This window comes from Ambystoma mexicanum, chromosome 13, assembly GCF_040938575.1.
Source record: "Ambystoma mexicanum isolate Mex_15411 chromosome 13, UKY_AmexF1_1, whole genome shotgun sequence".
Lineage (NCBI taxonomy): Eukaryota > Metazoa > Chordata > Amphibia > Caudata > Ambystomatidae > Ambystoma > Ambystoma mexicanum.
Window position 1 is genome coordinate 236,569,104 of NC_090938.1, and position 13,568 is coordinate 236,582,671.

Below are 13,568 nucleotides of genomic sequence, written 5' to 3' on the forward strand. Positions count from 1 at the left end.
TCTCCACTACATTCAGTTTGAGAGGTAGGGGGTGCTCATTCCTTTACACTCTCGCCATGATTTAGGGATGGTTCCTGTGGCTTCAATTGATCTGAACACTGAGAAGAGGATCTCTGACCAGAGCCCGGGGTGTCCCTTATATAAAGTATGGGGTATCTGGGCCTGGGGCACATGTAGACTTCAGGCTACCTCTTCAACAACATATTCCATTTCCTTGTTGCTACTCTGTGTTATCCACGGGTGTGCAGAGATACTTCCTCGTCTCTGCTATAATACAATTCCCCTATGTAACTAGTCCACAGTGAGGCACTAATTGGGTTCAGTTCCATTGACTTAGTTGAGCTTTTGCTCAGATTGAACTGACCCTGTCTTAAACCCAAAATGGCTGCCCACATTACAAAATTCCTGACCAACCTATGTTTACTTAAAGCGTGGTACCTGCTCTGATTTAAATCTAGTTTTTTAATAATGTATCATGTACTACCTGACACATTCTCTACTGCACATGACGTTTTGACTACAAAAAATAGATTGTCTTCCAAAGCGATTTCCTAGAAGGCACTACAATTGAGATTTCTGTAACATTTAAAGTCAGTGATCAACCCGATAGTTTATCATCAGTCAGCTTGAGGTAGAGAGGTATATCTCCACTACATTCAGTTTGAGAGGGGGGTACTCATTCCTTTACACTCCCCCCTCTGTATAGTATTTAGTCATCTACTCAAACACATTCAACTACACCCATGTCCATTCTCCTCAATTTTCAATGTACCTACACATTTCTGACCTAATCACCCTTTTCTATAATACATTTTACTTCAATCCGAGAGGTATCCAAACACATTTCTACAACGTTAGTACTAACACATTATACTCTCCTAGTCTAAATATGTATGTGTCCCTAAAAACGACTTTTATTTGAGCCCTACCTCCGTTCCTCAGTTTACTTTAAACTAACTATATGCCCCAGATAATTTTACAGCCACTATGAGACTCAAGAGGTAGTCAAGCTTTGAGGTAACCCATTAGCCCATAGTCTGCACACATTTTGTCCATATCGTGGCTCATTATTCCACATACTTTCCACCACTCCCGCCCCACAACATTTTCTTTCCTTGCTCCCATTCTCTGCCTCATGCCGATTTTCAATTTTTTATTATTAGTATTATTTTGTTTTTCTTTTCACTGGTACATCTTCCACCCAACTCATCTTGGTTTGGCATCCGCGGACTGTGTGTCCTGTTGATTTTGTCCTCTTTTTTTGGCTGCCTTCCAGCAAGTCCTTAGGCCCTTTAATCCAAAGGTCAGTACTTTCGCTTTTTAGTGTCTCTTTTTTTTCACAGAGTACGCATAGTCATAGTTCAAATATTTGTTGAAAAGTCCACAAGAGGGGGCATTTTAGCAAGAGAACACAAGGATGGGGAGTCTTTTGCAGAAACATTTGGAACAATGGTTACTCTAACAGGGCTTTTAGTTGGGTTCCTCAGTGACTTCTCCCCTCACGTGGTTCGATGCTTTCAATTTTCTGAGGCATACAGGTCCCTCATTGACAATATGTAATATAAAACTGAATAAGTTTCCTTTGACAAATAAATATGTCTCTATTATCAATACATTTTCTTTCAGCCAAACCCCTTAAAATCCCTTTTTTATTCTTTCTGTTGAAATTCACCTGTCTTCTAAACAGACTTAATTTGGTCCATATTTTTTTAACATCCCTGCCTCCTAGAAACCCTACATTTGAACATTTTCTGGACATTCCTACCGCCTAAACAAAGCTGCATTTAAACATTTTAGTTCTTTGCATACCAACCTACTAATTCTCTCCCTTGTTAATATCTCTTCACAATTATTTTACTGTATGACCAGCCTGCTGGAACCTGATTTGTTTACAATAAACATATTTAGTTATCCATATTTTTAGGCAATAAATACATTCACCTTTCTAATTTTCTCAGCCATTATATCTTCGGGGATTCTCTTTTTATACATATCAAACTTGTCTCTTCAGGAGACTTTTTCATTGTCCCTCTAGATCGACATTCTTAGATATAGACGTGTTTCAAACTGTCACATGACAAGCATCAATTTACAAAATAATAAACGAAAAAGCAAATAGTCTTCTCCATCTTCTAGGTGCATCCGTAGCAGAATAGGACGTCTTTCATCAAGGATCCCTGTTTTCAATTGAGAATCGAAATAGAGACAGAAGTCATTCGGCTACTGGCAAGGAGGTAAGTTACCTTCTAACCTAGATTCTGTCTCCTTGCTGCTAATAAAAAATGTTGTCTAGATTTACTTCTATCTTTTTTCAGCCCATTTAACTCACATGCTTTCCCTAACACGTTGGTGCGGAAAATTATCATATTTCAATGAACCCAGTATGATGCTAGGGCTGATATTTCGTTTTTTTCTCTGCTGAGTGGGAAATACTTCCCGCTTAACTGTAAATGCGTGCTGCTTAGCTGTAAATACTTCAGCCTGCTTTGCTGCATGTGCTTCCTGCTAATGCTGTAAATGCTTCATATGCCTTTGCTTCGCCATCTTTCTCTCAATCGTGTGGGACCATGGTCTTTTTCTTCTGTGCTTTGTCTTTATCCTGTTGAGACAAACTAAAACGTTTCGCTGCACATTATCTCCTCTTAACCCCACTATGCTTAATCTAATCTACTCCTGTTTTTCTAGACTATGGCACCAATTCTTACTATGGGCCTTCATATTATATCATAAAACTACATTGGCCTATTCTAAACATTTTTATATATATATATTCAGTGAAAAAACTTTGTTAAAGGGACGTTATGGTTAAGTTGCCCTACTAAACACCTATGAAATTCAGTGAAAAACGTTAAAGGGACGTTATGGTTCCAAGTAAAACCGAAAAAACCCTGAAATTCGCCAGTTATGTTAAGCTAAGCAACCATAACTCGTGCCACCACCGTGCACTGCTAAGACTAACACCCACGACATCAAAGATGACATGACAAATGTCATTGATGACTTCACTGATGACATCACATGTGCATTTACTTTTTATGAAATGTCTGTACAAGGGATGATTCTTATTATAATGTTGAGAAAAAAGTGTCAAGGATCATTGGAATACATATCATGAGCTAATTAGTGCATTAAGCAATGCATTGATATAAATAGCATTCTATTATGAAGTTCTATCCATTATACTAAGCTACTCATGCAGAAACATAGGCATTGTGTGCAGCATACATGATGAAGGTATAATATTCATAATGTTGATATGTTGAATAATGAAATGATAACTGTTTTCTTAGTAGAGTTTTGTGTACTGTGAAATATGTAATAAGTAGCTAATAAAACCCATGTATTACATAATTGCGTTATTACAGACAAAACACAAAGGCACACTAACACATACAAATATGGGTATATACAGGGAAAGTGAAGTAAGCAGAAGTAGTAGCAGAAACAATTCATAACCTAACTGATTATATTTATGCAAATAAATGATTGCTCTGTTTCAAAGCTGCTATTTACCCTATGTATATGTATCACATGATGTGACTGGACCCTAAGGAAAGTAGTGTGAGTACAATGTATATAAATATGAGCATATACAGGGAAAGTACAGTAATAAAAAAACAACAGAACTATCAGAAAGTGCTGATAACTCTACTGATTATCTTCATGTACAGAAAGGATTGCTGTCTTTCAAGCGTGTGTCTTCCCCTATGTATATGTTTCATATGATATGGACCCTGGACCCTAAGGGAATTACTGTAAGAACATACTTGAAGGATAATTCTACAAATATAGTACTTTTACAATTTTTAGTTCCTGACTGTTACTGAAGAAAACTAAGTGGCCTAGATAAGTCAGTAAAGGAAAAAAGAGGGAGACAGACATGTGATGTCATCAGTGATGTCATCAATGACATTTGTGATGTCATCTTTGATGTTGTGGGTGTTAGTCTTAGCAGTGCACGGTGGTGGTGCGAGTTATGGTTGCTTAGCTTACCATAACTGGTGAATTTCAGGGGTTTTTCGGTTTTACTTGGAACCATAACGTCCCTTTAACAACGTTTTTTCACTGAATTTCATAGGTTTTTAGTAGCGCAACTTAACCATAACGTCCCTTTAACTAAGTTATTTTACTGAATTTCATAGGTTTTTAGTAGCGCAATTGAATAATAATATCTCTGACTTTATGCACATGTAACATAGAAAATACTGAACCCCCTCTACTGAATTTGATGTCCGCGAACTCTCCTAATGTCTGAGGACATATGCAGACAACAGCACCACTACCCAAATAGTCTGAGGGGTATGTTTAATTGTTATATCATAACATATGAACATTTTACAAATTCACAAACCAGCACACATACACATTATATGTAGTAATAAATAAAAAGTGTAACCCATATATATAACACATTAACCATTCATTTAAATACAATATGTTTTAAAATGGAATATACCAAAAGAAGAAAGATAGTCTTCCAACTTGATTACCTCACAGAAACTCCACAACTAAGAGCAACAGCAGATCTACAGACCAGTAAGAACACACCTTACCAGAAGCTAGTAAGTGTACTGCATTTTACTCATATTTGTAAACTTTCTGTATTAGATACAAAAAAAGTGATATAATGTTTTTTTTCTCACAGAAATGTCTAGTACTCTGGAGTGGCTAGAGGAGCTTTTCCCACGTGAGGAAATGTCTGAAGATAGTGTACCTAATGGTAGACACTTTACTATATAAACCAATTAATAAATATTATTTTATATACATTTAACATATACATTTTTTTTGTACAGACCATACAAAAATTGAAAATACTAAAGAAAAAGAAGTATAGGATAAGACTCTCCAGCACATAGAAGAAAACATTGACCTACTCATTTTAACTATTTAAAAAACTTTGTGGAGGATCACTTGAAACAAACAACTACATACCATTGTCCCACATGTACTTGTCCCCCTCACCATATCCCAGTCAATTATCCCCAAACCCTCTCCATGAACCAAAACGTTTTGATGAGACTTCCATCCCTTCTTCACCTCATATAAATCCTATTGAAACCCCCAATTCTCCTGTTTCAGTTTCTGCCTCACCTTCTCTGTCATAAATTTAACATCCATATAAAATAAAGTAAAATTATTATTTTGTCTCCTAATTCATTTCTTGTCTTTTTTTAAAAAGCAGTTCATGTGTCCGCGGACAGCGCGGGTGTCCGGAATGTCCATAAAGAAAGGAAAATGGGAGCGTCCTAAAGACACTAACAGGGTAATTCATAGAAAATCGCACAAAAGTGGCGCACGCGACTGGCGCACAGCATGCCCGTGCGAATGTCTGCGCCAGCCGCGTGCGCTAAAATCGATTTCCGCGCACAGCGTATTCATGGATTTTCGCATCCAAAACCAGCCGTGGCGCAGCGTGGCGCAGCGACCCTGCAGCAGCGCCAGTTACGCCCCCAAGAACGCCCTCACGCAAGGAAAAACCCTCAAAATCCCCAAATAATCGCAAAGGGCTGCGCTAACCCTGGACCAGTTCACAGGGCTGACAAACAGCAAACGCCAAGCGGGGACCATGTATTTCAGTGGTTCGCGGGAAGTTCCACACGTGATTGTCCTGTGTACGTGTGCATCAGGGGTGCGCGGGAAGTATCAAACGCAAATTCAGCTGGGTACGTGTATTTCAGGGGTGCGCGGGAAGTTCCACACGCGATTGGCCCCGTGCGAGCAGGGTACATGTATTCCAGGGGTGCACGGGAAGTTCCACACGAGATTTCAGCAGGGTACGTGTATTGCAGGGGTGCGCGGGAAGTTCCACACGCGATTACAGCAGGGTATGTGTATTTCAGGGGTTCTGGGGAGTACTACACGTGAATTGGCCGTGTGGGTCCTCCCAGGTGTTCGCTCTACAACCTCCACGGCCCCTGCAGGCAGCCCACACCACGGGGGACTACCCTGCACCCCTGCCAATGTCCCGCAGGCAGCCCATCCACCATGGGCATGCCCCCCAGCCAACCCACATGTCACCTTGCACCACTGATCAACAATGCATGTCTCCCACCACCCCCACCCCCCAGCCACCAGGGGCAGCCTCCACCAAGCCCCCACTCATGTCCCCTATTACCCCCACCCCCCTGCAGTGCAGGGGCAGCCTCCACCAGGCCCCCACCCATGTCTCCCACCACCACACCCCCCAGCAGTGCAGGGGCACCCTCCACCAGGCCCCCACCCATGTCTCCCACCACCCCCACCCCCCAGCAGTCAGGGGCAGCCTCCACCAGGCCCCCACTCATGTCCCCCTGCACCCCCACCCCCCAGCCACCAGGGGCAGCCTCCACCAGGCCCCCACCCATGTCTCCCAATACCCCCTACCCCCCAGCAGTCAGGGGCACCCTCCACCAGCCCCCACCCATGTCTCCCACCACCCCCTATCCCCCAGCAGTCAGGGGCAGCCTCCAACAGGCCCCCACTCATGTCTCCCACCACCCCCAGCCACCAGGGGCAGCCTCCACCAGGCCCCCACTCATGTCTCCCACCACCCCCTACCCCCCAGCAGTCAGGGGCACCCTCCACCAGGCCCCCACCCATGTCTCCCACCACCCCCACCCCCCAGCAGTCAGGGGCAGCCTCCACAGGCCCCCACTCATGTCCCCCTGCACCCCCACCGCCGAGCAGTGCAGGGGATGCCTCCACCAGGCCCCTACTCATATCTCCCACCACCCCCATCCCACAGCCACCAGGGGCAGCCTCCACCAGGCCCCCACTCATGTCTCCCTCCACCCCCTACCCCCCCCAGCAGTCAGGGGCAGCCTCCACCAGGCCCCCACCCATGTCTCCCACCACCCCCACCCCCCAGCAGTGCAGGGGCACCCTCCACCAGGCCCCCACCCATGTCTACCACCACCCCCACCCCCCAGCCACCAGGGACAGCCTCCACCAGGCCCCCACTCATGTCCCCCTGCACCCCCACCCCCCAGCAGTGCAGGGGCAGCCTCCACCAGGCCCCCACTCATGTCTCCCACCACCCCCATCCCACAGCCACCAGGGGCAGCCTCCACCAGGCCCCCACTCATGTCTCCCACCACCCCCTACCCCCCAGCAGTCAGGGGCAGCCTCCACCAGGCCCCCACTCATGTCTCCCACCACCCCCACCCCCAGCCACCAGGGGCAGCCTCCACCAAGCCCCCACTCATGTCCCCTATTACCCCCACCCCCCCGCAGTGCAGGGGCAGCCTCCACCAGGCACCCACTCATGTATCCCAGCACTCCCACCCCCCAGCCACCAGGGGCAGCCTCCACCAAGCCCCCACTCATGTCCCCTATTACCCCACCCACCCGCAGTGCAGGGGCAGCCTCCACCAGACCCCCACTCATGTATCCGACCACCCCCAGCCACCAGGGGCAGCCTCCACCAGGCCCCCACTCATGTCTCCCACCACCCCCTACCCCCCAGCAGTCAGGGGCACCCTCCACCAGGCCCCCACCCATGTCTCCCACCACCCCCACCCCCCAGCAGTCAGGGGCAGCCTCCACCAGGCCCCCACTCATGTCCCCCTGCACCCCACCCCCCAGCAGTGCAGGGACAGCCTCCACCAGGTCCCCACTCATGTCTCCCACCACCCCCATCCCACAGCCACCAGGTGCACCCTCCACCAGGCCCCCACTCATGTCTCCCACCACCCCCACCCCCAGCCACCAGGGGCAGCCTCCACCAAGCCCCCACTCATGTCCCCTATTACCCCCACCCCCCAGCCACCAGGGGCACCCTCCACCAGGCCCCCACCCATGTCTCCCACCACCCCCTACCCCCCAGCAGTCAGGGGCAGCCTCCACCAGGCCCCCACTCATGTCTCCCACCACCCCCAGACACCAGGGGCAGCCTCCACCAGACCCCCACTCATGTCTCCCACCACCCTCTACCCCCCAGCAGTCAGGGGCACCCTCCACCAGGCACCCACCCATGTCTCCCACCACCCCCACCCCCTAGTAGTCAGGGGCAGCCTCCAACAGGCCCCCACTCATGTCTCCCTGCACCCCCACCCCCCAGCAGTGCAGGGGCAGCCTCCACCAGGCCCCCACACATGTCTCCCACCACCCCCTACCCCCCCAGCAGTCAGGGGCAGCCTCCACCAGGCCCCCAATCATGTCTCCCACCACCCCCACCCCCCAGCCACCAGGGGCAGCCTCCACCAAGCCCCCACTCATGTCCCCTATTACCCCCACCCCCCAGCCACCAGGGGCAGCCTCCAGCAGGCCCCCACCCATGTCTCCCACCACCCCCACCCCCAGCAGTGCAGGGGCACCCTCCACCAGGCCCCCACCCATGTCACCAGGCCAGCCACCAGGGGCAGCCTCCACCAAGCCCCCACTCATGTCCCCTATTACCCCCACCCCCCGCAGTGCAGGGGCAGCCTCCACCAGGCCCCCACTCATGTCTCCCATCCCCCAGCAGTCAGGGGCAGCCTCCACCAAGCCCCCACTCATGTCCCCCTGCACCCCCACCCCCCAGCAGTGCAGGGGCAGCCTCCAGCAGGCCCCCCCTCATGTCTCCCACCACCCCCATCCCACAGCCACCAGGGGCAGCCTCCAACAGGCCCCCACTCATGTCCCCCTCCACCCCCTACCCCCCAGCAGTCAGGGGCAGCCTCCACCAGGCCCCCACTCATGTCTACCACCCCCCGCCCCCCAGCCAGCAGGGGCAGCCTCCACCAAGCCCCCACTCATGTCCCCTATTACCCCCACTCCCCGCAGTGCAGGGGCAGCCTCCACCAGGCCCCTACTCATGTCTCCCACCGCCCCAACCCCGCAGCCACCAGGGGCAACCTCCACCAAGCCCCCACTCATGTCCCCTATTACCCCCACCCCCCCCGCAGTGCAGGGGCAGCCTCCACCAGGCCCCCACTCATGTCTCCCACCACCCCCACCCCCCAGCCACCAGGAGCAGCCTCCACCAGGCCCCCACTCATGTCTCCCACCACCCCCTGCCCCCCAGCAGTCAGGGGCACCCTCCACCAGGCCCCCACCCATGTCTCCCACCACCCCCCATCCCCCAGCAGTCAGGGGCAGCCTCTACCAGGCCCCCACTCATGTCCCCCTGCACCCCCACCCCCCAGCAGTGCAGGGGCAGCCTCCACCAGGCCCCCACACATGTCTCCCAAAACCCCCACCCCCCAGCCACCAGGGGCAGCCTCCACCAAGCCCCCACTCATGTCCCCTATTACCCCCACCCCCCCCCCCGCAGTGCAAGGGCAGCCTCCACCAGGCCCCAACTCATGTCTCCCACCACCCCCACCCCCCAGCCACCAGGGGCAGCCTCCACCAAGCCCCCATTCATGTCCCCTATTACCCCCCCGCAGTGCAGGGGCAGCCTCCACCAGGCCCCCACTCATGTCTCCCACCACCCCCACCCCCCAGCCACCAGGGGCACCCTCCACCAGGCCCCCAATCATGTCTCCCACCACCCCCACCCCCCAGCAGTCAGGGGCAGCCTCCACCAGGCCCCCAATCATGTCTCCCACCACCCCCACCCCCCAGCCACCAGGGGCAGCCTCCACCAAGCCCCCACTCATGTCCCCTATTAACCCCAGCCCCCAGCCACCAGGGGCAGCCTCCACCAGGCCCCCACCCATGTCTCCCACCACCCCCACCCCCAGCAGTGCAGGGGCACCCTCCACCAGGCCCCCACCCATGTCTACCACCACCCCCACCCCCCAGCCACCAGGGGCAGCCTCCACCAAGCCCCCACTCATGTCTCCCACCACCCCCTGCCCCCCAGCAGTCAGGGGCACACTCCACCAGGCCCCCACCCATGTCTCCCACCACCCCCACCCCCCAGCAGTCAGGGGCAGCCTCTACCAGGCCCCCACTCATGTCCCCCTGCACCCGCACCCCCCAGCAGTGCAGGGGCAGCCTCCACCAGGCCTCCTCTCATGTCTCCCACCACCCCCATCCCACAGCCACCAGGGGCACCCTCCACCAGGCCACCACTCATGTCTCCCACCCCCCAGCAGTCAGGGGCACCCTCCACCAGGCCCCCACTCATGTCCCCCTGCACCCCCACCCCCCAGTAGTGCAGGGGCAGCCTCAACCAGGCCCCCACTCATGTCTCCCACCACCCCCATCCCACAGCCACCAGGGGCAGCCTCCACCAGGCCCCCACTCATGTCTCCCACCACCCCCTACTCCCCAGCAGTCAGGGGCAGCCTCCACCAGGCCCCCACTCATATCTCCCACCACCCCCACCCCCCAGCCACCAGGGGCAGCCTCCACCAAGCCCCCACTCATGTCCCCTATTACCCCCACCCCCCGCAGTGCAGGGGCAGCCTCCACCAGGCCCACACTCATGTCTCCCACCACCCCCACCCCCCAGCCACCAGAGGCAGCCTCCACCAAGCCCCCACTCATGTCCCCTATTACCCCCACCCCCCCGCAGTGCAGGGGCAGCCTCCACCAGGCCCCCACTCATGTCTCCCACCACCCCCCACCCCCCAGCCACCAGGGGCAGCCTCCACCAGGCCCCCACTCATGTCTCCCACCACCCCCTACCCCCCAGCAGTCAGGGGCACCCTCCACCAGGCCCCCACCCATGTCTCCCACCACCCCCACCCCCCAGCAGTGCAGGGGCACCCTCCTTCAGGCCCCCACTCATGTCTCCCACCACCCCCACCACCCAGCCACCAGGGGCAGCCTCCACCAGGCCCCCACTCATGTCTCCCACCACCCCCTACCCCCCAGCAGTCAGGGGCACCCTCCACCAGGCCCCCACTCATGTCTCCCACCACCCCCTACCCCCCAGCAGTCAGGGGCACCCTCCACCAGGCCCCCACCCATGTCTCCCACCACCCCCACCCCACAGCAGTCAGGGGCAGCCTCCACCAGGCCCCCATCCATGTCTCCCACCGCCCCCTAGCCCCCAGCAGTCAGGGGCAGCCTCCACCAGGCCCCCACTCATGTCCCCCACCACCCCCACCCCCTAGCCACCAGGGGCAGCCTCCACCAAGCCCGCACTCATGTTCACTATTACCCCCACCCCCCAGCCACCAGGGGCAGCCTCCACCAGGCCCCCACTCATGTCTCCCACCACCCCCATCCCACAACCACCAGGGGCAGCCTCCACCAGGCCCCCACTCATGGCTCCCACCACCCCCTACCCCCCAGCAGTCAAGGGCAGCCTCCACCAGGCCCCCACTCATGTCTCCCACCACCCCCACCCCCCAGCCACCAGGGGCAGCCTCCACCAAGCCCCCACTCATGTCCCCTATTACCCCCACACCCCAGCCACCAGGGGCAGCCTCCACCAGGCCCCCACTCATGTCTCCCACCACCCCCATCCCACAGCCACCAGGGGCACCCTCCACCAGGCCCCCACCCATGTCTCCCACCACCCCACCCCCCAGCAGTGCAGGGGCACCCTCCACCAGGCCCCACCCATGCCCCCTTGCACCCCCACCCCCCAGCCACCAGGGGCAGCCTCCACCAGGCCCCCACTCATGTCTCCCACCACCCCCACCCCCCAGCAGTCAGGGGCAACCTCCACCGGGCCCCCACTCATGTCACCCACCACCCCCAACCCCCAGCAGTGCAGGGGCAGCCTCCACCAGGCCCCCACTCATGTAACCCACCGCCCCCACCCCCCAGCAGTGCAGGGGCACCTGCCAGCAGGCCCCCACCATGTCCAACTCATGTACCCCTGCACCCCCACCCCCCAGCACTGTGGGGCACCTACCAGCAGGCCCCCACTCATGTCCAACTCATGTACCCCTGCACCCCCACCATCCAGCACTGTGGGGCACCTGCCAGCAGGCCCCCACCATGTCCAACTCATGTACCCCTGCACCCCCACCCCCCAGCACTGTGGGGCACCTGCCAGCAGGCCCCCACTCATGTCCAACTCATGTACCCCTGCACCCCCACCCCCCAGCACTGTGGGGCAGCTGCCAGCAGGCCCCCACTAATGTCCAACTCATGTACCCCTGCACCCCCACCCCCCAGCACTGTGGGGCACCTGCCAGCAGGCCCCCACCCATGTCCAACTCATGTTCCCCAGCAAACATGCCATCACAATCTAGATCCCTGGTCCCTATGGTCAGCCTCCAAATGCAAAACACCCACCCGAGTATTGCATCCACCCACTCATAACTGGCAATTACATGACAGAACACCAATTGCAAGTTCCGAAACAAACACATTTCCCTCACATACACCCAATGGGTGTCAGTGAATCTCAAAAGCCATGTCATGATATGCATTAAACCAATGAGATGATACTACACATTGAAGTGTGATAAAAAAAATATGTATTGAAGGAAACATAAATAGAATCAAAAATAAAGAAACAGAAATGGGAATGTACAAAAATGAAAAGAAGCATGTCCGTGAAAAAAAGCAAAACCAAAAATAAAAATCCAAAGTAATGGTGTCCAAAGTCACTGTCCAGAAAACAAAATCCAATGGGAAATAAAATAGAAAGCCATTGCTCCATGGTGAGAAAATGCGAAGGAAAAATACAATCCAACAGTGAACTATGTACATACGAACAAGCCAGGGTCCATTATCCCAACAAAAGAAAGGAAACCTATCTAACTACACTGACTAATAAAATAAACTATATACAAAAATGTGGCCAATGTCCGAAAGGTCCAAAATAAATCCCAAAAAAAAATGAAACCTAACACTAACTACATAACTATGTACAAGGGCAGCGGGCTAGTTTGACGGCTCACTTGTGGATGTCCCGGGCCAGGGCATCATCAAACTCCTGCTCAATGTCCCGGAGGCGGTCCTCCTCCATGGCCCTGAGGGTCCGCAGGGCCGTCGACGTGACCACCTCCAAACCCCTGCGGATTGCCTCGAGGCACTCGGCCCGCCTCAGGGCCCTCTGCATGGAGTTCTCCGCCCTGACCATTGTGAGCCGTGCCTCTTCCGCCCGCTGCCGCTCCGCATCTATGGCGTGGCCCAACCGCTGCCACACGGAAGACACTCTCTGTCCTGGGTCCTCCTGCCCTCCGGCCGATGCCTGCCCCTCCGATGTTGAAGGCCCCGAGCCTTCATGGCTCACACCACGTTGCTGCTGCTGCTGTGCCTCTGCCCGTGCACTGCCTCCTGCAGCCTGCACATCCTCCTCCGGCTCGGGTTCAGTCGTTGATGTGGCCACCCCTGCTGGACGTCCGACTCCCGACTGTGGCAGGGAGACCTCCTCCACCAGCCTGGCCGCACCGTCAGAGGCAGCTCCACAGGGCACCCAGGTGACTGATGGGTGGGAAGATGGCACGGAGGACGACTGGCGCGTAGGGGGTTCAGTTGAGGAGGGGGTCGTAGCAAGCCTCATCATACGGAGGAATCCGGCCTGGGTGACCTGTCCCAGCAGGCTGACGTGGTCAACGAGCCATTCGAGATGACGTGCAGTCTCCTCATGAAAATACTGCAGGTCACCTCACATGGGTCGTTGACGCAACGCCACACCACTCAGAACAGGCTCAACCCGGACCCGGATAGCCACGTCCGCAGGCAGAGGAAGGCCAGTTGTCGTGAGCTCATCCCCTGCCTGAAAACGGGTCTGAACGTAGGCATCCCTG